At 34.9% G+C, this 26,107-nt stretch overlaps 3 long non-coding RNA genes across 6 annotated transcripts in view; all 3 read left to right on the plus strand.

Annotated features, from left to right (window-relative positions):
- LOC101884691 (uncharacterized) overlaps positions 1-26,107 on the plus strand; it is an 89,584-nt gene that overhangs the window by 25,984 nt on the left and 37,493 nt on the right. The window lies entirely within an intron of this gene.
- LOC101884897 (uncharacterized) lies at positions 1,053-13,291 on the plus strand. 4 transcript variants are annotated; one of them, XR_012402037.1, is made up of 7 exons: positions 1,053-3,867; positions 5,323-5,503; positions 5,583-5,675; positions 8,096-8,338; positions 8,821-8,897; positions 9,331-9,414; positions 12,509-13,291. It is a non-coding gene; the product is annotated as an uncharacterized lncRNA (long non-coding RNA). The 4 variants fall into 4 exon arrangements; XR_012402038.1 differs by lacking the exon at positions 8,096-8,338 and having other exon boundaries at positions 2,854-3,867; positions 12,509-12,637; XR_223481.6 differs by lacking the exons at positions 5,323-5,503; positions 5,583-5,675 and having other exon boundaries at positions 3,822-3,867.
- Positions 17,490-22,458, plus strand: LOC103910442 (uncharacterized). Its single transcript, XR_001798253.4, has 4 exons — positions 17,490-17,699; positions 17,844-17,897; positions 18,331-18,414; positions 21,510-22,458. It is a non-coding gene; the product is annotated as an uncharacterized lncRNA (long non-coding RNA).

Raw genomic sequence — 26,107 nt, forward strand, 5'->3', positions numbered from 1 at the left:
ATAAAAATCTGGACCCCCATCCCTTCTCCTCCCGTTTCGGTTACCATCATTTCCTTTCCAGAGGGACGACCCTCCAGAAAGAAAATGATGGTAACCGACACACCAAACCTCAAACACAAGGTGCGGGTCTCACCTGTCCTGCAGCAGACGTCCATCCTTACAGTCCATGGCTGTCAACTGTCCCAGAGCTCTGATTCTGTTGGCTGAACAGTCCAAACACAACCTTCATTCTGGAGAGGAAACACACAAATGAACACTTAACAGCAGAAAACACATCTAAAACACCAGAATTCATCACTTCATCATCAACGTAACAGCTCATAAACAGAAGATCACATGTACAGATATATAGATATTGTCTATTTGACAGGTACAGTATTAAACACTGTCTGCGGCTCTACAAAATCTCTTTAATTGACACTTTTTACAAGCATAAGTCCAGATTTTTGCTGCTTTACAATATAAATATCTTAATTCTAGTCATAAAAAATACATAAACAAAGTCTGACAGTGACAATAGCAAGAAAGATGTAAACAAAGTCTGATAATCATCATGTAAGCTGAGACAACCTTCAGTCAAGCTCATGTTGAAATAGCAAATCCCCCTTGTAATATAGTGTAGATTAAAGACACCATCAAAATCATTTAAAATCTTACAGTGTTCAACATATTTCATCCATCATAATGTAAATATAAATAAACTGACAGACGAGTCTTACACAACATCTCAGTAAATATATATCAGTGGTTATTATAATAATGTAAAGACTTTTCCACAGCTCATGTCAGTCACTTTACAAGCAAAACAATGACTTAAAGAGAAATGACACTTACAGGTGAGTCTCTTCACTCCATTCCTGCACTTTATCGCAGATTCCGCTGCTTTAATTTGCTGTTGAGCTGGAATATGTGCTGTTTAAACACATTAAGAGTCTGTCGCTAAGCTGTCATCTGTAAATTGTGTATTTAAATCAAACTGCACGCGTTTTGTTTTGGTGTCTGTCATCACGCACTCCTTGTTGTCAAACAAACACCTGAAGCTGTGAGTCAGACTGGACGCGAAGCCGCTCGCGCCGCCTAGTGGAGCGGATGAAGATCTGCACTTTCGCTTCTGTGTACTCGATAGACTTTAGGTATTATACGACTTTGAACTGGGGCTTGATTTATGTACATTTACAAATGAATCTATGATTTATTCAGGAGCTGAACACGCTGATGGGGTAAAGATAGTGCTAAATGGCCAAACCTCAAGTTTAAACACTCAAAACAGGACAAAATATTTCCAAAGGCTCGTTTAGTCTGTATCTCTGTGCAGTTTATCTGTTTCACATCTGTATTAAGTGATGTTCACTTGTTTTAGTTTACTTTAAGTTCTGTTTGCAAACCCAAGCAGCATTTCTAGTAGAGTTTGACTGATTGTTGAGTGCATACAGCATATTTGGACAAATAAATCTGTTAAATAGTGAATTCCTCTGAGAGCAGGTCAGTCCTTCAGCTCCATCTTGTGGACAGTAAGAGGACCTGCATTAACACATCAAAAATTAATTAAATCGAGCTTTTTCTTGTCTCGAGCGTTTGTCTAATCCTGATCCTGAAGATCCACTTCAGTATTTCACCTCCAGCCTGATCAATAACACCTGATGCTGTTAATCTAAGTCTTTCAGATCACAAGAAGCTTCAAGGTGAATGAGACTCTTTATTTCAAATAACTTGAATAAACAAATGGTATATACAAATGACGTTCGTGTCATCAATTTAATTAATGATTATTTCTGCATGTGACATTTTAATTTAATCCAAAAATGAGTCGTGCATGAAAAATAAATGCATTAAAAGTCTCTGATGCTCCTCACAGGCTCTGTGGCTCAGTGGATAATCAGCTGCAACTTCTACACTCAATACTTGAGTTCAAATCCCTCTTTTGATTGTGAAAAACTGATGTAAATAAATCAACAAAGTGTCCAAAACACCAATGCTAGGAGTGAAGTCACAGTGGTACAAGCAGTAAAACACATGTTCTCTGATGATGGAGTCTTGGGTTCAAATCCTGCTGCAGCATGTTGATGTTTTCTTCACAGGCTTGTTGTAAAATCACAGTGAAATAAAAGTTCCAGCACATGACCTGGAAACAGATCTGTGGATCAGTGGGTAGAGCGTAGTGTTGTTATCGAGGAACGCTGGCTTCAAATCACATTAGTGTATACGTTAAATAAGTGGCATTATATCTGACAAACTTTGCTAAATTCCCCAAACAAGTATAAAAGCCACAGTGGTGCTACTGGCTGAACACATGTTCTCCATGCTGAAGACTGTCGTAAAAACTTGGGTTCAAAGCCCAGCTCTGCTCATTTATTGCACATCAGGCAGTGAAATATTAGTCAAATATGAGTTCCAGCATGTGATGTATAATGAGAAATGTGGCTCAGTGGTAGAGCATTGCGCTCTCATCAAAGAGATCTGGGTTCAAGCTTCACTCAAGCTTTAAATGTTTTCATGTTCACTTGAATAGTCAAATATGAGTTCCAGCACATCTTACTTTATGTGATCTGTGGCTCAGTGGTAGAGCAATGCCTCGTGGGTTAAGAGGTCGCTGGTTCAATCCCAGCTGGATCACTGCGATATGTGTGAATGTGGTGTGAAAGAAGGGGTGGGATGGGTCGGGTCCCACCCTGACCTACGGGGCCATGTACAGCAGGGGTTATGCTGCTTTTTACCACAAAATAAATTTAGCTGTATAAAAATCTGGACCCCCGTCCCTTCTCCTCCCGTTTCGGTTACCATCATTTCCTTTCCAGAGGGACGACCCTCCAGAAAGAAAATGATGGTAACCGACACACCAAACCTCAAACACAAGGTGCGGGTCTCACCTGTCCTGCAGCAGACGTCCATCCTTACAGTCCATGGCTGTCAAATGTCCCAGAGCTCTGATTCTGTTGGCTGAACAGTCCAAACACAACCTTCACTCTGGAGAGGAAACACACAAATGAACACTTAACAGCAGAAAACACATCTAAAACACCAGAATTCATCACTTCATCATCAACGTAACAGCTCATAAACAGAAGATCACATGTACAGATATATAGATATTGTCTAGTTGACAGGTACAGTATTAAACACTGTCTGCGGCTCTACAAAATCTCTTTAATTGACACTTTTTACAAGCATAAGTCCAGATTTTTGCTGCTTTACAATATAAATATCTTAATTTTACTCGTAAAAAATACATAAACAAAGTCTGACAGTGACAATAGCAAGAAAGATGTAAACAAAGTCTGATAATCATCATGTAAGCTGAGACAACCTTCAGTCAAGCTCATGTTGAAATAGCAAATCCCCCTTGTAATATAGTGTAGACTAAAGACACCATCAAAATCATTTAAAATCTTACAGTGTTCAACATATTTCATCCATCATAATGTAAATATAAATAAACTGACAGACGAGTCTTTCACAACATCTCAGTAAATATATATCAGTGATTATTGTAAATGTGTAAAGACTTTTCCACAGCTCATGTCAGTCACTTTACAAGCAAAACAATGACTTAAAGAGAAATGACACTTACAGGTGAGTCTCTTCACTCCATTCCTGCACTTTATCGCAGATTCCGCTGCTTTAATTTGCTGTTGAGCTGGAATATGTGCTGTTTAAACACATTAAGAGTCTGTCGCTAAGCTGTCATCTGTAAATTGTGTATTTAAATCAAACTGCACGCGTTTTGTTTTGGTGTCTGTCATCACGCGCTCCTTGTTGTCAAACAAACACCTGAAGCTGTGAGTCAGACTGGACGCGAAGCCGCTCGCGCCGCCTAGTGGAGCGGATGAAGATCTGCACTTTCGCTTCTGTGTACTCGATAGACTTTAGGTATTATACGACTTTGAACTGGGGCTTGATTTATGTACATTTACAAATGAATCTATGATTTATTCAGGAGCTGAACACGCTGATGGGGTAAAGATAGTGCTAAATGGCCAAACCTCAAGTTTAAACACTCAAAACAGGACAAAATATTTCCAGAGGCTTGTTTAGTCTGTATCTCTGTGCAGTTTATCTGTTTCACATCTGTATTAAGTGATGTTCACTTGTTTTAGTTTACTTTAAGTTCTGTTTGCAAACCCAAGCAGCATTTCTAGTAGAGTTTGACTGATTGTTGAGTGCATACAGCATATTTGGACAAATAAATCTGTTAAATGGTGAATTCCTCTAAACCAGTGGCCATCAACTATATTTGTCAAAGGGCCAGAGTTTTACCAGACAGTCTCCTTGGGGGGTCGGACTTTTTCAATTAATAAATCAGATTTTAAAATCAAATAAAATCTCATTTTGGCTTAAGATTATGTTTAATGCACTTTTTCCATTTCATTACAAACTGAAGGCAATTAATTCAGGCTCCCATCACCTATACCAGGGTCAACCACTAGAAGTTATATAGAATTCTCCACAATCGTAGTAAAAAATGCATCACAGGCGACGTGAAGGCGGGTCTCAGTAGTGCTGAACGCCTGAGCGCATTTTGGGTATCTTGTCCTCATACCTATGACCCATTGAAAACGCTGGCTATGTATGTGCTCACCATGTTTGGTTCAACCTACACCTGTGAGGCTGCGTTCTCCAAAATGAACTCAATAAAAACACACTGGGGGAACAGGGGAACCGACTGTCCAACCAGTCTTTGGAGGTCTGTCAGTGCATAAGTCTGACAGCGGCCAAGCCTGATTTGAAAAAGTTGATGTCAGAGAGGAAATGTAACTTTAGCCATTGATTAAGCGCTGGGAGTAGCCCGTTTCAGCATTGTGATTTGAAATCAAGCCCATTTAATGTTTAATTTGATGTGCGAACATTATTTGTGACCTGTTTTGTTCTGGTACCTGGTTATTATCATGCTATTTTAAGTTGTGCCAGATTGTTTTTCCTCTTTTTTCTAATTCCTGAGGAGTCTGCTAATTTCAAACATGTTGTTGAGACCTAGAAATAATAATAGAAAAAAATGTTAAGGACATGAGGAAAAGTTATGCGTTCCGGTTGTTTTCTTCAAACCTGTTTGAAACAATAAATCCTTAACGCCGCATAGTCTGTCCTCAATTCAGAGTGTAGCCTAAATATAGTCCAATAGTGGTTATTCTGACAAGAGACTCAGTTGTTCTTATTTTTAGTTGCTTTTATAGTGAGCCTCACAGTTTTGCAATCCAGTCGCGGGCTGGATTGAACAGCTCAGCGGGGCGGATCTGGCCCACCAGTTGATGATCAGTGCTCTAAACTGATGATATTAACAACGACTAAACAACTATTGGTGTTTAATGGCGGCTTTATTTGTAACAGATGCATGAGAGAAGATCAGTGCTTCAGCTCTATCTTGTGGAAATTAAGAGGGTCTGCATTGATACTGAATTAAATCAAGTGAACCGTGCCTGAGCCCGATTCAGAGCACTCACACTTCTCAAACGACCTGGGAGACCGGCCTGGGCACGGTTGGGATAGCATAGTGAAAGAACGCCCTTAGGTAACACAACCACAGAGCAAGCTACAAAAGTATTTCAAAGTAGATAACTGAAAATACCCAGTTTCTGTTGTTTCAGCAGTTTGCTGCAGAGACTACGGATCAGATTGGTTTGATAAAACAGGGATCGATCCGAGAAGTGTTGGCAAATCCACACTCTACAGAGCATACACAGGTAATAAAGAGAAAATACATTAGTAGAAATTAATATTTGTGTTGAGGCAGGAGTTTATGAAGTGTGATTAGGCTCAATAAACGCAATCCGTAGATTTGCAAGGTCCACAAGATCAAAAAACATGTTCTGTAAATGCTTGTAAAATTTTCAAGGAGGTTGTGAAGGCTAGTGCCTAACTGCATTACAGTCAAAGTATCAATACACAACAATCACTGAACCGCATCTGTGAAAAAGGCGCAGTGAAAAGTCTGACATGTCCTTTAGCAGATGAGCATCATTACTGTCAATTTCTGTCCACATGCTTCTGCTGGATGAGTGTGAGGCTCCAAACAACCTTATCCTGCAGAGCAAAGACAGACGAAAAGCCTTGAATATCTTTCTATATGTGATGGCTTCCACGAGAAGCAAAGCACTGCAGATTCACACACTACACTGACTAACAAAACATCCCAAAAGTAGATTGGATTTTTTTTTCTATCACACATTTTACAATCAAGGAACAAGAACAAGCTTAGATTTGCACTTTTTGCAAAACATTACACACAGTGATTTGCAAAACACTAAACACACTTACATGCAGTTAATATTAAACATGTCAAGCTTTCAACTGAACACACTCATGAAGTAACTGGTTAAACACAGCCGTCGTGTGCGCACACACACTGTGGCATGACTGTTGACACACCATTCAAGTGTAAGCACAAAAAAATAACCAGATGGTTAAGTTGAGCTATCTTCAATAAAAATGGAAGGCGATGTCGCAGTAAGAGGAAGAAGTAGAGCTGGTGGAGGACGTGGATAAAGAAGACCGGATTAAATTTGTCAGATGTGATTCAGGCAACCTTGATTGACCATATTGTAAACCACAAACTGACATTTGTAATCCCGGACCACACAAACAGTCTTATTGATTATTATTGAGTAGTTGTGTAACGGATCATGAATCTCACGGCTCTAAACACACACTACAGTTTTTGAGTCATGGATCGGACCATTTTTAGATCAGCAGAAAAGGGAGACAAATGTCATTCGCTTTCCATTTATTACAAAAACATTACTGCAAGAAACTTTTGGTTTTAACAAACATGCAAAATGTAACAATAAAAAAAAAAAAAAAACAGCTGAATGAAAAAAAGTTCAATAGTCAATACTGGGGAAAGTGATCTTTGCTATTGTTGCTGATTATTAGGGCCAGACAGAATCTGTTAACATGTTTTTGCTATTTCTGCAGATAATTTTGTTAAAAAAATAAATAAATAAACAATATGTGGATTTATGCGTAATTATTTTAGGAGTAGTATTTCCAGTCTGAACAAAGCTTTACACTGTGTGAAATATTGCAGAAATCTGAGTGTGAGCAGAAATAAAACATTTGTATCTGCATAATGAGCAGAGATGCACACTTGATTCCAGTGAGCACTGCAACATTCAGACAACTTAATGCCCTTCTGCTGCTGTTAAACAAGCTCAAATATTCACTTTTGCAATAAGTCAGCTAAAAACTATAAAAAACAATTATACATCTATAAGCAACAGCTGACAAAATAAAAAGGGTTTGTCATGAAACTTTTATTAAGTTAAACTCCTCTCTTCTTCTTAAGAGAAACCTGTGGCACAGATGGATGAACTTGATAGAAACAGAATCAGTAATGCTGCATTTCCCCATGCAATCTAAGTCAGTCAGTAAGAGTGATTTTCCCTCTGTGGTTCAGTTCTGTAAGATATGCTTCATGTCCACAAGGAGGAGCTGGAAAATGAGTCGTTTTAAAATAGACTTTACGAGTCTGCAAATATCATAACATGAAATAAATTATTGATTCTGAACTTAAATAATAAAAATAACCTTGATCATATATATATATATATATATATATATATATATATATATATATATATATATATATATATATATATATATATATATATATATAAATGATCAAGGTTATTTTTATTATTTAAGTTATAATAAAACTTATAAGTTTAAATTATATATATATATATATATATATATATATATATATATATATATATATATATATATATATATATATATATATATATATATATATATATATATATATATATATATATATAATTTATAAATTTAAAGCATAGACAAACAGTAAAATAGTATTGCAAGACCTCTTGTCTCTTCTAATATTTATTTTTCGGCCATGTGATATCTATATGCCTACTACAGTTCAACATATTGGACATTTAATTTTCTCTTACCCCTTCAGTTGAGAAGCTGATCATCCGTTAGATGCCATGTTTATCTGCTGCTCGAGACCATTTAAAGAAGATCACAGACGTGATTTAATATATATAAAACTAAAAACGCATCCCGTCTCCAACGACACACTTCTAGTTTGTTTTCATGCATTAAAACTACTGACACTGATTCACTTCCGCTCCACTAGGCGGCGTCTGCGGCTTTGACGTTCAGCGTGACTGTGACACCTTTAGAGCCTCATCAACAACATGACACTGATGACAGCCGCCTCGACACGACTGATTATTCATGTTTTAAGACCGTTAAAGTACAGTTACTGCAGATGACAGCTTATTTACAGACTCACTCAACAGCATGTATGTCAGCCATAACGTTAATAACAAACTACACGCTGTGTTGTCAAGCATCCAGGATGTCACTCTGATCACCTGTAAGTATCCACATTTAACTAGAGATTTTCCTCTTTTAAAGTCGTTAGTGCTCATTATATATGTGTTATTTTATATATTATGGCATATATCAGTGTTAAGATGTATTTAAATCATTGTTGGCATGTAGAATAGGTGTTTTCATTTGTTTGCTGGAGTATGGTGATGCTGCTCTTGTCATTCTCTGTTCAAATATAATTTTAACTCTGGAGAAAAAGATAGTATGTAATGAAATTATTGTGTATGAAGGCAGTCTCACCTCTATAAGGGTTTAACAAACACTTTGTTTACATGTTGCTTTCTTGATGAACTCCTGTTATTGTCATGTAAATTTAGGATGGAGATTCTCCTAAAGCTTATAATGTAGAACAAATCTAGAACAAACTAACCTAAAGTAGTGTTTTTGAGCATGTTACATGAACATGTAAATTGAACTTTGCTATTAAGTGTTTTTTATTTTATTTATTTGTGTCTTTCCTTACAGAATGAAGGGTGTGTTTTGTCCAGCAGAAGCATGTGGTCAGACATTGACTGTAATGATGGACATCTGCTGAGTGACAGGTAATGCATAAGTATTTGTCTGTAAGATTAACATTGTTATTTGACAAACAGAGATACGCTGCTAACACAAAGTGCACAAAGCGGATGCAAAATAACAATTCTAGCATTAAAGTTAAAAACTTTCAACAAATTTTAAAAGTTACATGGCTTGATTTAAATCATCTTTTGTATGGGGGAAGTGCAAACGCTTGAGATAATGCACATCTAGGCAGTTCCTAATGCTCAGTCTTTTTTCTGTACCTTTTCCTAATTGAAGAGTTTTGTAATGTATTAAATTTAAAAATATTATGATTGACACTATAATAGTGAAGTGCAATGATTTCTGCTGTATTTGTTTCACTCTGTAGTTTAGGTAGTCTTTCACTTGTGTCTTTGCACCGTGTCAGGCTGTGTAATGTGCTCTAACTTCAGTTTTATTTGTTTCTTTATGCAGAATTAATGTTGAACAGTTTATAGTGTGATTTCTGGAGCAACACGAGATCCATTTCCCCATTCTCTGTTTATTCTGCCACTGCTGGTGAGTCTATTTATGTCTGTTGAGTGTTTTTTAAATGTTTGGACATTTTTAAGATTTAAATTTTAATTTATTTTAAATTAATTTATTAAATAAAATAATTATTTCCTAATTTTTTTTTAAACTGCGTGATCATGCTTGATCTTTAAATATAACAAACGAACTGTAGTTAGTGTGAGTTCCTGGTGGCCTAGTGGTCAGTGCTCATGGTGTGAGAGCTAAACTAATCACAGGAGACTGGGGTTCGAATCACCACGGTGTTACAGAATTTTATCATTCCTGCCAAAAAAAAGGTATTTTTTCCAAAAAAAAAAAGGATTTTTTTCCTCTTCCGCTGCACCTTTCTCTCCTCCTCTCTGGTCAGCCTCTCTTATCTCCACTCCGCCTCTCTCTTCTCTGGTCCGCCCATCTGTCATCTTAGTCCAGCCTTCCTCACTCATGTCTGTCTTATCACGCCGGGTGTGTCCGCCATTCTCATTTGTGTTACCGCCCCAGGTGAACTTGTGCTCTGGTCCGTGTTTCACTTCATGTTCCAGTCCGTGTTTCACAGTGTGCTCACTTCCCCTTGAGCTTCAGGTACTTGCCCTCATGTTTGCCTTACCGCCCCAGGTAGGTTCTTAGGTGGGATTCGAACCCATGTATTGACCGTCACCTTGTCCGCAACCAACGGTGTTTTAGCCACTAGTGCCATCGTAGCTTACACGCTGAGAGATGGAGTTTGGTGCATGTTATTGGGTTTTTTTTAATGACAGCAATAAGCAATAGTGGGATTCAAACCCAAGACTCCAAGAGTAAAGGCTAATGCTTTAACAACTGAGCCACTGAGTCAGTCCAGAGTGCTGGGGTTTTCAGGTGGAATATAAAGAGTGTTTCCTGACAAATTCAGATAAAGATGTGATGACTGGGATTTGAACCCACATCTTTACTGCATCAGAATCGACAGTCTATGTTGTTAACCACTACACCACTGTGGCTTGTGATGTGTGTTGTGTTTTGTATGCTATGTATTGATATTTATTCTAGTACTGGTGAAAATGTTCAGTCTTTTTGGCATAAGCAGGGTTTGAACACAGAACTCCCGCATTAATACACAGCGTTTAATCATTTGAGCCACTGAGCCAGACAAGTAGAGCAGTGTTTTTGACAGGGTCATATTGACATCTTTTGCACTTTATCGCTAAAAATACATTTTGCACTGATTTTAGCATAAGCAGGATTCAAACCCTAAACTCTGAAGTTAAAATGCAGTGAATTAATCTACTGAGCCATTGAGCTTGATGAGGAAAGAGGTGTTTTTGACAGGGTGACATTGAGATCTTTTGCACTTCATCACTAAAAAAAAAAACTTTGCATTGTGGCATAAGCAGGATTTGAACCCACGAATCCCAAAGTTAAAACATGGCGTTTAAATCCATTGAGCTATTGAGTCAGATGAGCAGAAGAGGGTTTTTGACAGGGTGACATTGAGATCTTTTGCAGTTTATCGTTTAAAAACATTTTGCATTGATTTTGGTTTAAGCAGGAATCAAACCCACAACCTGTAAGTTAAAACACAGTGTCTTAGGTAATTGAGCCACTGTGCTGGATGAGCTGCTCGATGAGTTTTTGTGACAGGGTGACATTGAGATCTTTGTACTTTATTGGTAAAAATTATTTTGCACCGATTTCAGCATAAGCGAGATTCAAACTCATAACATCAAACTTAAAACATACTGTTTAAATCAACTGAGCCACTGATCCAGACGAGCTGAAGAAAGTATTTGACAGGGTGACATTGAGATCTTTTGCTGTTTATTGTAAAAAAAATCATTTTTCACTGATTTTAGCAGAAGCAGGATTCAAACCCACAACCTCAGAGTTAAACTGTAAAGTTTTACCTGCTGAGCCACAGAGTCTGAGAACATACATCATGTTTTAATTCAGTAAATTGATATAAAGCACTCAATTTAGACATTAAGATCAGCAACAGCGGGATTTGAACCCAGGTCTCTCAGATTAATGCACAGCGGATTAGTCAATTAAGCTACTGAAACCAAAAAGTATTCGTGTGCTTTGAAGTATTTGTGTGTTGTGATGATTCTGTCCAAAAATATGATAAAAATTGTGCAATAAAAGACAATCTACAGCTATTATGCTCTCCTCAGACTCTGTGGCTCAGCTTATTAAAGTGTCGTGTTTTAATCTTGGAGACCCGGGTTCAAATCCCGCTCTTGATGACCTTTATTTGTAATTGTGTGTTTCTAATTAAATCAACAGGATTCTCAAATTGAAATCAGCGGTCATTGGATTTGACCTCAGGACTCAGATTAAAACAGTTTGTTTGATCAGCCGAGCCGCTGAGTCTGAGAAACTTTATTTGTGTTTTGGATGGGATTTTGCTCATTAAATATTTAATATTATTTCAGTTTTTAAACAATGCACTAGAATTAACACAAGCTTTGTGTGGTTTCAATTTAGTTAACGAGCAAATTAACTAATGAAGCACATGATTGTTTAGCAGTTTTACTGAGGGATTTGTATTTAATCAAACAACTTTTCCACTCAAATGATTTAAATCCATGACTTTCCTCCTGTAAATCAGTTTAAGGCCACTAGTGCCTTTATGAATTTATCTTGGGTAAATCATCATTTGATTGTTTTAATGTAAACAGTAGTGAAATATGAGCTCACAACACTTTATCACCTGAGCTTGTGCTGTGAACATGTGCTTTGGACAGTTGTGTTTAGAGGTTTTCTTCATATGATATAAAATATCAGCAGTGGGATCAATACTGTCACACATAAACTTCTTATTTTTAATTAAAAATGTCAGCATTCATGAAACATATTTCTGTTTAAAATGTGCAAACAATCACAAAAATAGTCACCAAAAACTTGATTCATTTCAGCCTGTAATTGATTGAAAATAAATAACTTTTACATCAATTTTTAATCTTAATTTCTGCTGGAATAAAAGAAAAGAGTTGAGTCAGGAGATTTCTATCAGTGCTGATGAGCTTGATTAGCAGCTTCAGGTGTTTTTAATGAGGCTTAAACTGCTCTACAGCTGCAGGATTACACACTCTTCATTTCCTGTCCTCTTGCTGTTTTCATGCAGATGCACAAATCCTCCACAAGTGGGCACAACATTGACACATTGATCAGGCTTTCTTCATTAAATCTTTATTAAATGTGATGTTTGTCTGTAGATTGATGTGTTGATATGATGACCAGTCCTGAGCTTCACATCCTCCTCATCAGAGACACAGAGAAAGATTCAGTCAAACCTGCTACTGGAAGAGAAAAATCAGTCAAACAGTGCTGTAATCTCAAAAAGATGAACAAGTTAAACATGTCTAATATAAGAGGATACAGGGTCAGTATGAAACAGGGTGTGTGTGTGTGTATAGTTGGCAAATAAATGTACACAGAGGAAGATTAATTTATATTTATGTAGTTTGATTTTTTTATGTTTGAGAAAATATCAGCGGTCAGTAACCTTATTAATTTCTTTCACAGTAATTTTTTTCCCTTTTGTCTTTTAGTTGAACTGTACCATAAACATGCCCAATGGTGCAACAAAATAAAAATAAGAAAAACAACTCTTAATAATAGGATTTATCTTAATTGTTGGAATCGTATCTTTAATTAATGCTAATACTATTTTTTTTCTCCTTAATTTTCCAAACTTGGACATTTTCAATATACAGAGCTCAGCATATACGAGTACTCCCCTCACAAATCTGTCTTTTAAATTCATATTTTTAATAGGAAGCTTTACAATATTATATTTGTGCATATACATTAGATTAATCAATACTGATGCCAAATCTGGAGCTTATCTAACAGAATAACTTACGATAACAGTCCAAAAACTAGCTAACCCAAATTTATGTTATAGAAAAATATGAAATACAAATAAAAAAAGAGAAAAAAAATAAGAAAACCAAAAAAATTAAAATATTCAGTTGAATTTTTTTTGCAATATATAAAAAAATATACTCTTTGCAATATTTTGCTTGAATTTAATTGTATTTTCCTTCAATTTATAAATATGTTTGGTGAAAAAAAAATCATTTTAATAAACATATCTGTTTAATAAATCTGTTTTGTTTAAAAGCATCAAAATAAATATCCTATATTCACTGAGAAATTGAGAAAAATATTATTTATCAAAATGGGGTTTACACAATTATGCTGAGCACTGTAGGGGTGTCACAGCAAATGACAACACAATGAAACAAATGTTCTAGTTAAATATGAAAAAAGTGAAATATGGAAAATCTTCTTGTGTAATTGAGTCAAATTGTAAAGTTATCATATAGTGTCACACCACATGACATGGTTTTCAGTGCCAAAATGTGTCAAATTCTTGTTTTTAGAAATATATGGCCAGAAAAAAATGATTGCCATTTACTAAAATATATATACACTTGTAAAATTAGGTCTGAGGAATAGAAAAATGCAATCTCAATATTTATTTTCCATATTTTAGTACATTCAGTACATCTCTAATATCAACACACTTTTAGATTCCCATTGTTGCACACTTCTGCTGTGTGATTGGCTCTTAGATCAATATAGAATAAAAAAGTGCAGCGCTTAGCATTGTTATTGACATGTTATTGTTATCAGGATCCAATATATTATGGTTTATTGTCCAAGCCCCTAGTCTGAGGTGTGTATTAATGATTTCACAATGTTCTTTTTAATTTATAAGAGCTGTAATCTACTGAACCGTGATTGAGACGGTCACACCATAGAAAACGTTTCACATTTAGCTTAAAAAAAGTCAAACATTTAATAACACAACAGTTGTTATACACAAAGGAATTCACCATTTACTCCATTTTAAATGATGACAATACTAATTATATTCATTTTAGTCATGTGTGACTGTGAAAATGCAACATTATGTTACGTCATATTAAACTAATTTCTGTATTATTTGTTATGATGACTGCATCATATTTTATTAGTTATTTATTTTGCAAGATATTGGTCATCTGCTTAGTGTCATTTGAAGGTGTAAGGACTTCATCCAGGAGAAATAATAAATCAATAACAGGAAATGCTCTACGAGAAAATATACTATTTTTAAAAATTGGTAATATATTTTAGTTGGAATATATATTTACATTATTAATATTATTATTGTAATTTATTGTTGTTATTATCATTTACCTTAAACATAATTGTGTGGAAAATGACGTTGTAAGAGAATTACCCTCAAACTTAATCTTTAAAGTGGTTTAAGCCTTTCAAAATCTGATTAATTGGATATTCAGATCAATAAAATAGTCACCTCTTGTTTATTTGATGTCGTTTATATGGTTACACTCATTGGCCACAAGAGGGAGTTGTGGAGCAGCTGTTTGTCATCTGCCTTGTGCACATTTATCAAATAAAAGACAAGTTTCATTGACAGTCTGAAGTTTCAGCTTGTTTTTGTCACTAACGACTCATCTGTTAGAAAGCACAGAGCATTTTCCCACCTGCTCCTCCAAGCTTCAGGTTCAGTCTGACAAACATGAAAACTCTAGTCTACAACACTTGCAGATTATTTCACTTTATCATTAATTCAGTGCCACAAGAAGAGGACGTATTACATATTTACATAGTTTTCTGAAAGAGACAGATATATAAAAATATATACATTGACATGAAATGAAATGTTTTCAGATCATTAGGTTTTCAGTGCTTTTTGTTTTGTCGTTCTAAAAGTTTTTCATATGATTTGAAGTCATTCACAAAATGGGAAAAGTTTGGTTTACATTGAGCCCACTTTTTCTTATGTATATGGTGTTTTCCTAATAACACAACACAAATAAAAATCTGTTGTGCTTTACAGTTCAAGTTGTCATTATCAGAATAAAACTACATCAAATAAACTCATTTCTCTATTATACTCCATGTTTTTGTTAATAAACAATTCCAAATCTTTCCTACATTTTCTTGAGGAAATACAATAAATATGAAATATTAAGTTTGAATTTTCCTAAACATGTTTAGCAGGATGAGTTCAGTAGTATTTAGTCAGATTATTGCACTACAGTCCCCGCATATGATGTTACAGTGATGCCACTCAACTGAACACATACACTAATATCAAGAGTGTCACGCAACTCACCTGTACGTCTAGTTTCCATAAGGTCATTTATCGTGCAAAATTGTTAGCTTAGCACTTTAAGTACACATTTAAATATGAATTGATTATTATTTAAGCTTGTAATTGTAAATAAAAAATATGCCAGCAGTTTGTTTACGTGCTGCTCTCTTGCTGAACTGCCTGCTGAACAGACGTAAAACTTTACCTTTTATTATCCACCTGCTACTACAGAAGGCGTACGGTGCCAAACATCTTGACGAAACGCGTTTGTTGTTGTCAACACGCACTGTCTCTCAGCGGCTATTTGTGACTTTTGAAATGGAAATGAAATGGTGAGAGGAATATAATAGTAAGTAAACCTAATGTATTCATGTATGAACTGTCATTTGCTTTCCATTTATTACAAAAACATTACTGCAAGAAACTTTTGGTTTTAACAAACATAACCTGTAATATTAATAAAAAATAAATAAATAAAATAATAACCAGCTGAATAAAAAAGTTCAATAGTCAAATAATGGGACAAATCTTTGCTACTGTTGCTGATAATGATAAATGTATAAATGTAACCTTATAATCTTGTACAACACGTCATATTTATTTTTAGCCTCATTCTCAATTACTGACTCAATAATTCACTCATAAAACTTCATGTTTCATTACGAGATGTGTCATTTCTCAAGAATTATTCAGTGAAATATTTTTGATGGCTGTTTGTCGCCACCTATTGGTTAAACCTATTGTAATTATTAAAAGCACTAGAAAAAAAAACACAGCTGAGTTTACCTGAATAAGTATGGAAGGCAATGTCACAGGAAAAGGCAGAGGTAGATCTGGAGGAGCATGTGGACAAAAAAAACAACAACAAACAGGAACAAATTTGTTAGATGCAATTCAAGCAACCTTGATTGATCATATTGTAAACCATGGACTGACATTTGTGACCTGGACTCACTTTTATTAATATTGTGATTTATACATCACCTGTAAACTGAATAAATAAGCTTTTCATTTATGTATTTTTTATAGGACAATATTTAGCTATCAGTACTACAGTATTTGCTGTTCAATGTATTGAAACGTGTGTGCTGTCCTGTGACATCTACAGTAACATGTATTTTGATTGATTTAGAGTTCAGAATATTGAAGAGGAAAGCGGCCCTGCATAGTGAACAGAGATGCACACTTGATTCCAGTGAGCACTGCAACATTCAGACAACTTAATGCCCTTATGCTGCTGTCTGCTGTTAAAAGTGCTCAAATTCCCTTTTGCAAAAAGACATCTAACTTAAAATGATAAAAAAATTAAATTATAAAAAAACAGCTGACAAAAAAAATGTTAAAAATGTGTTTATAATAAAACTGTTTTAAAATTTTCTTCTTCTTAAGAAAAACTTGCGACACTGATGGATAAACTTGATACCTGCATTTCCCCATGCAATCTAAGTCAGTCAGTAAGAGTGATTTCCCCTCTGTGGTTCAGTTCTGTAAGATATGCTTCATGTCCACAAGGAGGAGCTGGAAAATGAGTCGTTTTAAAATAGACTTTACGAGTCTGCAAATATCATAACATGAAATAAATAATTGATTCTGAACTTAAATAATAAAGATAACTTTGCGTCAAAAATAAATAATTGAAGCATAAACAAATTGTAAAACACTATATTTGTAGAACCTCTTGTCTCTTCTACTGTTTGTGTTTATATTTCGGCCATGTGCTATATGCCTACTGCAGTTCAACACATTGGACATTTCATTATTATTTTCTTACCCCTTCAGTTGAGAAGCTGATCATCCGTTAGATGTCATGTTTATCTGCTGCTCGAGACCATTTAAAGAAGATCACAGACGTGATTTAATATATAAAACTAAAAACGCATCCCGTCTCCAACGACACACTTCTAGTTTGTTTTCATGCATTAAAACTACTGACACTGATTCACTTCCGCTCCACTAGGCGGCGTCTGCGGCTTTGACGTTCAGCGTGACTGTGACACCTTTAGAGCCTCATCAACAACATGACACTGATGACAGCCGCCTCGACACGACTGATTATTCATGTTTTAAGACCGTTAAAGTACAGTTACTGCAGATGACAGCTTATTTACAGACTCATTCAACAGCATGTATGTCAGCCATAACGTTAATAACAAACTACACGCTGTGTTGTCAAGCGTCCAGGATGTCACTCTGATCACCTGTAAGTATCCACACTTAACTAGAGATTTTCCTCTTTTAAAGTCGTTAGTGCTCATTATATATCAGTTATTTTATATATTATGGCATATATCAGTGTTAAATTGTATTTAAATCATTGTTGATAAGTCAGATGTGTTTGGTCCAGCAGAAGCATGTGGTCAGACATTGACTGTAATGATGGACATCTGCTGAGTGACAGGTAATGCATAAGTATTTGTCTGTAAGATTAACATTGTTATTTGACAAACAGAGATACGCTGCTAACACAAAGTGCACAAAGCGGATGCAAAATAACAATTCTAGCATTAAAGTTAAAAACTTTCAACAAATTTTAAAAGTTACATGGCTTGATTTAAATCTTCTTTTGTATGGGGGAAGTGCAAACGCTTGAGATAATGCACATCTAGGCAGTTCCTAATGCTCAGTCTTTTTTCTGTAACTTTTCCTAATTGAAGAGTTTTGTAATGTATTACACTTAAAAATATTATGATTGACACTAAAATAGTGAAGTGCAATGATTTCTGCTGTATTTGTTTCACTCTGTAGTTTAGGTAGTCTTTCACTTGTGTCTTTGCACCGTGTCAGGCTGTGTAATGTGCTCTAACTTCAGTTTTGTTTGTTTCTTTATGCAGAATTAATGTTGAACAGATTATAGTGTGATTTCTGGAGCAACACGAGATCCATTTCCCCATTCTCTGTTTATTCTGCCACTGCTGGTGAGTCTATTTATGTCTGTTGAGTGTTTTTTAAATGTTTTGCCATTTTTAAGATTTAAATTTTAATTTATTTTAAATTAATTTATTAAATAAAATAATTATTTCTTAATTTTTTTTTAAACTGCGTGATCATGCGTGATCTTTAAATATAACAAACGAACAGTTGTTAGTGTGAGTTCCTGGTGGCCTAGTGGTCAGTGCTCATGGTGTGAGAGCTAAACTGATCACAGGAGACTGGGGTTCGAATCACCACAGTGTTACAGAATTTTATCATTCCTGCCAAAAAAAAGGTATTTTTTCCAAAAAAAAAGGAATTTTTTCCTCTTCCTGCTCCGCCGCACCTTTCTCTCCTCCTCTCTGGTTCGCCCCTCTTATCTCCAGTCCGCCTCTCTCTTCTCCGGTCCGCCCATCTCTCATCTCAGTGCCGATTTCCTCACTCATGTCTGTCTTATCACGCCAGGTGTGTCCGCCATTCTCATTTGTGTTACCGCCTCAGGTGAACTTGTGCTCTGATCCGTGTTTCACTTCATGCTCCAGTCCGTGTTTCACAGTGTGCTTAGTTCCCCTTGAGCTTCAGGTACTTGCCCTCATGTTTGCCTTACCGCCCCAGGTAGGTTCTTAGGTGGGATTCGAACCCATGTATTGACCGTCACCTTGTCCGCAACCAACGGTGTTTTAGCCACTAGTGCCATCGTAGCTTACACGCTGAGAGATGGTGTTTGGCGCATGTTGTTGGGTTTTTTTTAATGACAGCAATAAGCAATAGTGGGATTCAAACCCAAGACTCCAAGAGTAAAGGCTAATGCTTTACCAACTGAGCCACTGAGTCAGTCCAGAGTGCTGAGATTTTCAGGTGGAATATAAAGAGTGTTTCCTGACAAATTCCGATAAAGATGTGACGACTGGGATTTGAACCCACAGCTTTACTGCATCAGACTTGACAGTCTATGCTGTTAACCACTACACCACTGTGGCTTGTTTTGAGTTGTGTGTTTTGTATGCTATGTATTGATATTTATTCTAGTACTGGTGAAAATGTTCAGTCCTTTTGGCATAAGCAGGGTTTAAACACAGAACTCCCGCATTAATACACAGCGTTTAATCATTTGAGCCACTGAGCCAGACAAGTAGAGCAGTGTTTTTGACAGGGTCATATTGACATCTTTTGCACTTTATCGCTAAAAATACATTTTGCACTGATTTTAGCATAAGCAGGATTCAAACCCACAACTCTGAAGTTAAAATGCAGTGAATTAATCTACTGAGCCATTGAGCTTGATGAGAAAAGTTGTGTTTTTGACAGGGTGACATTGAGATCTTTTGCACTTCATCACTAAAAAAAAAAACTTTGCATTGTAGCATAAGCAGGATTTGAACCCACGAACCCCAAAGTTAAAACATGGCGTTTAAATCCATTGAGCTACTGAGTCAGACGAGCAGAAGAGGGTTTTTGACAGGGTGACATTGAGATCTTTTGCAGTTTATCGCTTAAAACATTTTGCATTGATTTTGGTTTAAGCAGGAATCAAACCCACAACCTGTAAGTTAAAACACAGTGTCTTAGGTAATTGAGCCACTGTGCTGGATGAGCTGCTCGATGAGTTTTTGTGACAGGGTGACATTGAGATCTTTGTACTTTATTGGTAAAATTATTTTGCACCAATTTCAGCATAAGCGAGATTCAAACTCATAACCTCAAAGTTTAAACATATTGTTTAAATCAACTGAGCCACTGATCCACACAAGCTGAAGAGAGTATTTGACAGGGTGACATTGAGATCTTTTGCTGTTTATTGTAAAAAAAATGTTTTTCACTGATTTTAGCAGAAGCAGGATTCAAACCCACAACCTCAGAGTTAAACTGTAAAGTTTTACCTGCTAAGCCACAGAGTCTGAGAACACACATCATGTTTTAATTCAGTAAATTGATATAAAGCACTCAATTTAGACATTAAGATCAGCAACAGTGGGATTTGAACCCAGGTCTCTCAGATTAAAGCACAGGGGTTTAGTCAATTGAGCTACTGAAACCAAAAAGTGTTTGTGTGCTTTGAAGTATTTGTGTGTCGTGATGATTTTGTCCAAAAATATGATAAAAATTGTGCAATAAAAGACAATCTACAGCTATTATGCTCTCCTCAGACTCTGTGGCTCAGCTTATTAAAGTGTCGTGTTTTAATCTTGGAGACCCGGGTTCAAATCCCGCTCTTGATGACCTTCATTTGTAATTGTGTGTTTCTAATTAAATCAACAGGATTCTCAAATTGAAATCAACAGTCATTGGATTTGACCTCAGGACTCAGATTAAAACAGTTTGTTTGATCAGCCGAGCCGCTGAGTCTGAGAAACTTTATTTGTGTTTTGGATGGGATTTTGTCTATTGAATATTTAATATTATTTCAGTTTTTAAACAATGCACTAGAATTAACACAAGCTTTGTGTGGTTTCAATTTAGTTAACGAGCAAATTAACTAATGAAGCACATGATTGTTTAGCAGTTTTACTGAGGGATTTGTATTTGATCAAACAACTTTTCCACTCAAATGATTTAAATCCATGACTTTCCTCCTGTAAATCAGTTTAAGGCCACTAGTGCCTTTATGAATTTATCTTGGGTAAATCATCATTTGATTGTTTTAATGTAAACAGTAGTGAAATATGAGCTCACAACACTTTATCACCTGAGCTTGTGCTGTGAACATGTGCTTTGGACAGTTGTGTTTAGAGGTTTTCTTCATATGATATAAAATATCAGCAGTGAGATCAATACTGTCTCACATAAACTTCTTATTTTTAATTAAAAATGTCAGCATTCATGAAACATATTTCTGTTTAAAATGTGCAAACAATCACAAAAATAGTCACCAAAAACTTAATTCATTTCAGCCTGTAATTGACTGAAAATAAATAACTTTTACATCAATTTTTAATCTTAATTTCTGCTGGAATAAAAGAAAAGAGTTGAGTCAGGAGATTTCTATCAGTGCTGATGAGCTTGATTTGCAGCTTCAGGTGTTTTTAATGAGGCTTAAACTGCTCTACAGCTGCAGGATTACACACTCTTCATTTCCTGTCCTCTTGCTGTTTTCATGCAGATGCACAAATCCTCCACAAGTGGGCACAACATTGACACATTGATCAGGCTTTCTTCATTAAATCTTTATTAAATGTGATGTTTGTCTGTAGATTGATGTGTTGATATGATGACCAGTCCTGAGCTTCACATCCTCCTCATCAGAGACACAGAGAAAGATTCAGTCAAACCTGCTACTGGAAGAGAAAAATCAGTCAAACAGTGCTGTAATCTCAAAAAGATGAACAAGTTAAACATGTCTAATATAAGAGGATACAGGGTCAGTATAAAACAGGGTGTGTGTGTGTGTATAGTTGGCAAATAAATGTACACAGAGGATGATTAATTTATATTTATGTAGTTTGATTTTTTTATGTTTGAGAAAATATCAGCGGTCAGTAACCTTATTAATTTCTTTCACAGTAATTTTTTTCCCTTTTGTCTTTTAGTTGAACTGTACCATAAACATGCCCAATGGTGCAACAAAATAAAAATAAGAAAAACAACTCTTAATAATAGGATTTATCTTAATTGTTGGAATCGTATCTTTAATTAATGCTAATACTATTTTTTTTCTCCTTAATTTTCCAAACTTGGACATTTTCAATATATACAGAGCTCAGCATATACGAGTACTCCCCTCACAAATCTGTCTTTTAAATTGATATTTTTAATAGGAAGCTTTACATTATTATATTTGTGCATATACATTAGATTAATCAATACTGATGCCAAATCTGGAGCTTATCTAACAGAATAACTTACGATAACAGTCCAAAAACTAGCTAACCCAAATTTATGTTATAGAAAAATATGAAATACAAATAAAAAAAGAGAAAAAAAATAAGAAAACCAAAAAAATTAAAATATTCAGTTGAATTTTTTTTGCAATATATAAAAAAAAAATACTCTTTGCAATATTTTGCTTGAATTTAATTGTATTTTCCTTCAATTTATAAATATGTTTGGTGAAAAAAAATCATTTTAATAAACATATCTGTTTAATAAATCTGTTTTGTTTAAAAGCATCAAAATAAATATCCTATATTCACTGAGAAATTTATAAAAATATTAATTATCAAAATGGGGTTTACACAATTATGCTGAGCACTGTAGGGGTGTCACAGCAAATGACAACACAATGAAATGTTCTAGTTAAATATGAAAAAAGTGAAATATAGAAAATCTTCTTGTGTAATTGAGTCAAATTGTAAAGTTATCATATAGTGTCACACCACATGACATGGTTTTCAGTGCCAAAATGTGTCAAATTCTTGTTTTTAGAAATATATGGCCAGAAAAAAATGATTGCCATTTACTAAAATATATATACACTTGTAAAATTAGGTCTGAGGAATGGAAAAATGCAATCTCAATATTTATTTTCCATATTTTAGTACATTCAGTACATCTCTAATATCAACACACTTTTAGATTCCCATTGCTGCACACTTCTGCTGTGTGATTGGCTCTTAGATCAATATAGAATAAAAAAGTGCAGCGCTTAGCGTTGTTATTGACATGTTATTGTTATCAGGATCCAATATATTATGGTTTATTGTCCAAGCCCCTAGTCTGAGGTGTGTATTAATGATTTCACAATGTTCTTTTTAATTTATAAGAGCTGTAATCTACTGAACCGTGATTGAGACGGTCACACCATAGAAAACGTTTCACATTTAGCTTAAAAAAAGTCAAACATTTAATAACACAACAGTTGTTATACACAAAGGAATTCACCATTTACTCCATTTTAAATGATGACAATACTAATTATATTCATTTTAGTCATGTGTGACTGTGAAAATGCAACATTATGTTACGTCATATTAAACTAATTTCTGTATCATTTGTTATGATGACAGTGCATCATATTTTATTAGTTATTTATTTTGCAAGATATTGGTCATCTGCTTAGTGTCATTTAAAGGTGTAAAGACTTTATCCAGGAGAAATAATAAATCAATAACAGGAAATGCTCTACGAGAAAATATACTATTTTTAAAAAATGGTAATATATTTTAGTTGGAATATATATTTACATTATTATTAATTATTATTGTAATTTATTGTTGTTGTTATTATCATTTACCTTAAACATAATTGTGTGGAAAATGACGTTGTAAGAGAATTACCCTCAAACTTAATCTTTAAAGTGGTTTAAGCCTTTCAAAATCTGATTAATTGGATATTTAGATCAATAAAATAGTCACCTCTTGTTTATTTGATGTCGTTTATATGGTTACACTCATTGGCCACAAGAGGGAGTTGTGGAGCAGCTGTTTGTCATCTGCCTTGTGCACATTTATCAAATAAAAGACAAGTTTCATTGACAGTCTGAAGTTTCAGCTTGTTTTTGTCACTAACGACTCATCTGTTAGAAAGCACAGAGCATTTTCCCACCTGCTCCTCCAAGCTTCAGGTTCAGTCTGACAAACATGAAAACTCTAGTCTACAACACTTGCAGATTATTTCACTTTATCATTAATTCAGTGCCACAAGAAGAGGAGGTATTACATATTTACATAGTTTTCTGAAAGAGACAGATATATAAAAATATATACATTGACATGAAATGAAATGTTTTCAGATCATTAGGTTTTCAGTGCTTTTTGTTTTGTCGTTCTAAAAGTTTTTCATATGATTTGAAGTCATTCACAAAATGGGAAAAGTTTGGTTTACATTGAGCCCACTTTTTCTTATGTATATGGTGTTTTCCTAATAACACAACACAAATAAAAATATGTTGTGCTTTACAGTTCAAGTTGTCATTATCAGAATAAAACTACATCAAATAAACTCATTTGAAATATTAAGTTTGAATTTTCCTAAACATGTTTAGCAGGATGAGTTCAGTAGTATTTAGTCAGATTATTGCACTACAGTCCCCGCATATGATGTTACAGTGATGCCACTCAACTGAACACACATACACTGATATCAAGAGTGTCACGCGACTCACCAGTACGTCTAGTTTCCATAAGGTCATTTATCGTGCAAAATTGTTAGCTTAGCACTTTTAAGTACACATTTAAATATGAATTGATTATTATTTAAGCTTGTAATTGTAAATATAAATATGCCAGCAGCTTGTTTACGTGCTGCTCTCTTGCTGAACTGCCTGCTGAACAGACGTAAAACTTTACCTTTTATTATCCACCTGCTACTACAGAAGGCGTACGGTGCCAAACATCTTGACGAAACGCGTTTGTTGTTGTCAACACGCACTTTCTCTCAGCGGCTATTTGTGACTTTTGAAATGGAAATTAAATGGTGAGAGGAATATAATAGTAAGTAAACCTAATGTATTCATGTATGAACTGTCATTTGCTTTCCATTTATTACAAAAACATTACTGCAAGAAACTTTTGGTTTTAACAAACATAACCTGTAATATTAATAAAAAATAAATAAATAAAATAATAACCAGCTGAATAAAAAAGTTCAATAGTCAAATAATGGGACAAATCTTTGCTACTGTTGCTGATAATGCTAAATGTATAAATGTACCCTTATAATCTTGTACAACACGTCATATTTATTTTTAGCCTCATTCTCAATTACTGACTCAATAATTCACTCATAAAACTTCATGTTTCATTACGAGATGTGTCATTTCTCAAGAATTATTCAGGGAAATATTTTTGATGGCTGTTTGTCGCCACCTATTGGTTAAACCTATTGTAATTATTAAAAGCACTAGAAAAAACACAGCTGAGTTTACCTGAATAAGTATGGAAGGCAATGTCACAGGAAAAGGCAGAGGTAGATCTGGAGGAGCATGTGGACAAAAAAAAAAAAAAAAAAAACAGGAACAAATTTGTTAGATGCAATTCAAGCAACCTTGATTGACCATATTGTAAACCATGGACTGACATTTGTGACCTGGACTCACTTTTATTAATATTGTGATTTATACATCACCTGTAAACTGAATAAATAAGCTTTTCATTGATGTATTTTTTATAGGACAATATTTAGCTATCAGTACTACAGTATTTGCTGTTCAATGTATTGAAACGTGTGTGCTGTCCTGTGACATCTACAGTAACATGTATTTTGATTGATTTAGAGTTCAGAATGTTGAAGAGGAAAGCGGCCCTGCATAATGAACAGAGATGCACACTTGATTCCAGTGAGCACTGCAACATTCAGACAACTTAATGCCCTTCTGCTGCTGTCTGCTGTTAAAAGTGCTCAAATATTCCCTTTTGCAAAAAGACATCTAACTTAAAATGATTTTAAAAAAATGAAATTATAAAAAAACAGCTGACAAAAACATTTAAAAAGGTTAAAAATGTGCTTGTAATAAAACTTTTATCAAAGTATTTAAATTTTCTTCTTCTTAAGAGAAACTTGCGACACTGATGGATAAACTTGATGATACCTGCATTTCCCCATGCAATCTAAGTCAGTCAGTAAGAGTGATTTCCCCTCTGTGGTTCAGTTCTGTAAGATATGCTTCATGTCCACAAGGAGGAGCTGGAAAATGAGTCGTTTTAAAATAGACTTTACGAGTCTGCAAATATCAGAACATGAAATAAATTATTAACTCTAAACTTAAATAATGAAGATGACTTTGCGTCAAAAATAAATATTTGAAGCATAAACAAATTGTAA

Source organism: Danio rerio, chromosome 4 (assembly GCF_049306965.1).
Source record: "Danio rerio strain Tuebingen ecotype United States chromosome 4, GRCz12tu, whole genome shotgun sequence".
NCBI lineage: Eukaryota > Metazoa > Chordata > Actinopteri > Cypriniformes > Danionidae > Danio > Danio rerio.